This window comes from Castor canadensis, chromosome 6 (assembly GCF_047511655.1).
Source record: "Castor canadensis chromosome 6, mCasCan1.hap1v2, whole genome shotgun sequence".
Taxonomy (NCBI): domain Eukaryota; kingdom Metazoa; phylum Chordata; class Mammalia; order Rodentia; family Castoridae; genus Castor; species Castor canadensis.
In genome coordinates, this window is record NC_133391.1 from 28131713 (window position 1) to 28135952 (window position 4240).

The following is a 4240-nucleotide window of genomic DNA, read 5'->3' on the forward strand; positions in this document are numbered from 1 at the left end:
CCATCATCTAGGGAAGCTAGAAGAGATTAATGATAATTAGATAGATAAGTTGCTCAGCTCAGGACACTCTGGTGAAGTGACAGCTCTGGACTCCCAGTGAGAGGTGGCAGTTTGTCATTTCCTTGAGGCTAGGTGTTGTCCTTCCAGTGGGTGGTGGGGTGTTTCCATTAAGCTGTCTGTAAGAGAGGGGAGTCTGATGGCTTCTTTTTGTTTACCCTAACAATACTGTGACGCTCTGTAACAGCATCTCTGATTTTCCTCTTCTAATTCAACCTACATATTGCTATCAGTCCTGTCTTCCTAGACTTCTGCTATTTATTCTTATCCTTGCTGAAACCTCCTATCAACAAGATAAATTCCTAGTGCTCCATGCAGCAACACATATATTATAATGAGAATGATACAGAGAGGATTAGCATGGGCCCTGTGCAAGTATAGCATGCAAACTCATGAAGCATTCCATAAAACAAGACAAAGCAAAAAAAAGAAAGAGATAAATTTCCAAAAGCTATTAGCCTGGCATTCACAATGCTTCACTGTTGAGCTCCAGGCCTTAGCACCTTTTCTCCCACAAACTCTCATTTTAGCCAAAAATAAATAAAACAAAAACCCCTCTCATCTGAATTTCTTTTCCTGTGAATTGTTTTTGGTTTTCCTTTCTTAGAACTTCTTTTCCCTCAATCCAGCTCACTTCTGTAGGTGAAATCAGTGCCTGAACTCATAGTGTTGTAGGAAGGCTCAGACAGAGAGACTGGCCACCAAAGCTTTGGGGAAGCAAGTTTATTAAGCAGGCCAGAAGTGACTCAGCAGATTCGCATCCCAAGGCTGAGTCCCGAAAACAAAGGGGGCCTTCCTTATATACCAGTTAGAGCAGATTACAGAAATGGGGGTACACCTTATCCCATACATGGTCACATATTATTTTATTGGCCATTTTAACCTCTGCCACGAAGTGACCCTTCACTAGTCTCACCCCAGGTCACATTCCCCAAATCCGGTTTTTCTTTGCTTCACTGTAGCACACATTATTTCTCAGTGTCACTCATTATCTCCCTTTCCCCTCTCTGCCTTCCTGCCACATTCCCCTCTTTGATGCTGGGACCCACTTCTGGATCAAAGAACTTCATCTTGATCTAGAGGTTTATATTTCCACAGCATCATTACATGGCCTAGAGTTGTCTCCCCAGCACATATACTTATCATTTGACATATACGTTTTCTCCCAGGCCAGGCATCCACAGGTATTTCCAATATCCTGAGGTTGATAGAGGTTTTACCTATTAGGGCACACACATCAAAGTATATAGATACTGGCCTTTGGGGGTTGTAAACCTGTGTCCGGCTAATAAGCTCCGCAGTGCTGGGGAAGTTTCAGACCTCTATCCATTGCTCCTAAGGGTGACAGATGGGGTTAAAACAGATATACTGACTATCATGAAAGTACACTGAGTAGGTGGTATGGCTTGTGGGTGCATGTCCCAACAACTGTGCCTGAGCAAGAATAATAAGTACCGAAAACCAGAGTTTTGGTAACAACACTTCCTGCTCAGGTAGTGTACATACATGAGTCACAGTCCAAGGCCTGGGCATCCCCAGCTAGAGAGCTGATTAAGATTAGCAAGAAGAAAGCATGGAAGGGACTCATCCTCAAAGGTGAGATGGGCAACTCCTCAAGCTTCCACCGTACATAGACTAGTCAGTTTCTGGAGCGACTAGAGCAGGGCTGACATCTCGTCTTTGTGGTCTTCTGTTGTATCCTGGGAAGCAGGATCCTGCCGGGGATGGGCACAGGTGTTCCAGAGAGTGATGTTTTATGGTAAGGTTGAGCCAGGGATGCAATCCCACTTGAGGGAAGCTGGCTTCACTAGGCTGTGGTGGATCCAGGGAACAATCTCTGCTACCTTAACTGCCATGGGGGTGGATAAAACAACAACAAAAGGGCCCCTCCAGTGGGACTTCAGGGTTTGAACATTACATTCCTTTACCCAAACAGCATCTCCTGGTTTATAAGGGTGTGTGGGACTTGCAGGCTAATAGGGAGTCTCTCTCTTATCTAGTAATTGATTTTTGACAGCGTCAACCTGAGGGCCTACGTCTGTTCTCTCAGGGTGAGGTCACCCATTTTCTTAAGGTCCCCTCACAGGTCCTTGACTAAAGGGGGCGGGCACCCAAAAAGATCTTCAAAAGGGGAGAGACCCATACCCTTTTGGGTCTTTTGGTGCCACTATACCTAATCCTGAGCAAGGCTATGAGCAGTAACTGATCCCATTGTAGATGGGTCTCCTGGCATAGTTTTCCCAATTGCAATTTTAGATCCTGTTCATATGTTCTACTTTCCCTGAACCCTGGGGGTGGTAAGCCATGTGCAGCTTCCAAGTTATTCCTAAGCCCTTAGCCACCAACCGTACCACCTCAGCCACAAAGGCCAGCCTATTTTCCAATCCAATAGACACAGGTATTCTGAACTGAGGGATGATTTCCTTTAACAGGCACCTGGCCACTTCCTGGGCTTTCTCAGTCCAAATAGGGAAGGCTCTATCCATCCTGAGAAAGTGAAGACAAACACCAGCAAATACTTACATCCTCTGGCCTGTGGCATCTCAGTTAAGTCCACAATCAGGTTTTCAAAAGGAGTTCCTCCAATGCTTTGCACGTGGGGTGTTGCTCTTGGCCCTTGCTGGGGATTGTTTTTGCCAAACAGACTGGACCTCTCACATACTGTCTTACTTATGCCAGAGAGCTTTGGGACCTAAAAATGCTGGGCCAAGGTGGTCTCAAGAGCTGTCCACCCTGAGTGAGTTCCTTCACGGAACTGCCTGACAAGTGTGGCAACTAATGACTTTGGAATTACGATATAGCCATTGGCAAATTTCCATCACCCACCTGAAACTTCCTCCTTCATTCTTAAACCAAGCCTGTTCTTGTGATGTATACCATGGGTCCCATTTAGATAAGGGGCAGTGAGGCTCAGGTTTGTCCTCCTGTGAGGGCTGCTTGATTGGCTGCCCTATCAGCTTTTCATTCCCTGAACACTTGTTTTCTCCCTCTTCTGGTGCCCTCAGGAGTGCATGACTGCTACTTCCTTAGGGACCCATACAGCTTTTAGCAATTCCAGAATTTCTTGTCCATACTTAACACTTTTTCTCCTGAGTTAATGAGCACCCTTTCTTTAATAGGGCTCCATGAACATAAATTGTAGCAAAGGCATATTTAGAGTCTGTACAGATGTTTACCCGTACTCCTGCAGTGAGCTGGGGAGCCTGGGTGAGAGCAATGAGCTCAGCCTTTTGTGCAGAGGTGCCAACCAGCAGCAGACACGCTTCAATGACAGCATCCAGAGTCACTACTACATGTCTGGCAAAACGTGTACCATCCTGGACAAAGCTGCCACCATCTGTGAAATATTCAACATCCCAGATAACTGATAGGCTAATCAGTCAAGTTCAGCTGGCTGGAAATCATCTCATCTATAACCTCCAAACAGTTATTCTCTGGAAGGTCTGAGTCATCTGGCACTCAGATGGCCAGGTTTAGAGTCCTAACAACTTCTACTCAGATACACGGGTTTTCATATAACATGCTTTGATAGCTGAACATTAGGAGTTTGTCAGTCAATAGTTTCCTTTATATTCCATAAGAGTCACAACAAAGTGGGGAACATGGACTGTGAATTCTTGTCCCAAGGTAAGTTTGTCTGCTTCAGCCACCAAGACGGCAGGGGCTGCCAGGGTGCTCAGGTAGGGCGCTCAGGTAGGGCAGCCAGCCTCAGGAAACTGCATCAAGTTGCTTTGATAAATAGGTCACCAGGCAGTGCCAGGAAACTAGCAGCTGTGTCAAGATTCCTATAACTGTCCCCAGTCTCTCATGTACATAGAGGAAGAAAGGCTTCATCACATCTGGCAAACCCAGAGCAAGGGTGTTTGTGAGTGCCCTCTTAATCTCTTTAAAGGCCTTTTCTTGCTCCTCTCCCCATACTACAGGTTCCCTTTCTCCTTCCTTTGTGGCTTCATAAAGGGGTTTTGCCAAGAGAGAGTAATTGGGGATCAAGACCTGAAGCCCCTAGAAATTCTCTAATTTGTTTGTTACAGGTCTTGGGGGCTGGAATGGAACAGATGGCCTGTTTCCTCTCAGGGCCCAGTCTACCTACATTGTCCTTGTGACAGGTGAAATCTGAGGTATTTGACAGTATCCTGGCAAATCTGAGCTTTCTTTCAAGAAACCTTATATCCTGCCTTCCACA

At 45.8% G+C, this 4240-nt stretch overlaps 1 non-coding gene across 1 annotated transcript; it reads left to right on the forward strand.

The window, feature by feature from the left end:
- The first annotated feature begins 362 nt into the window (after positions 1 to 362).
- LOC141424449 (U6 spliceosomal RNA) lies at positions 363 to 469 on the forward strand. The gene has a single exon (XR_012449375.1). It is a non-coding gene; the product is annotated as a U6 spliceosomal RNA (small nuclear RNA).
- Positions 470 to 4240: the final 3771 nt, after the last annotated feature.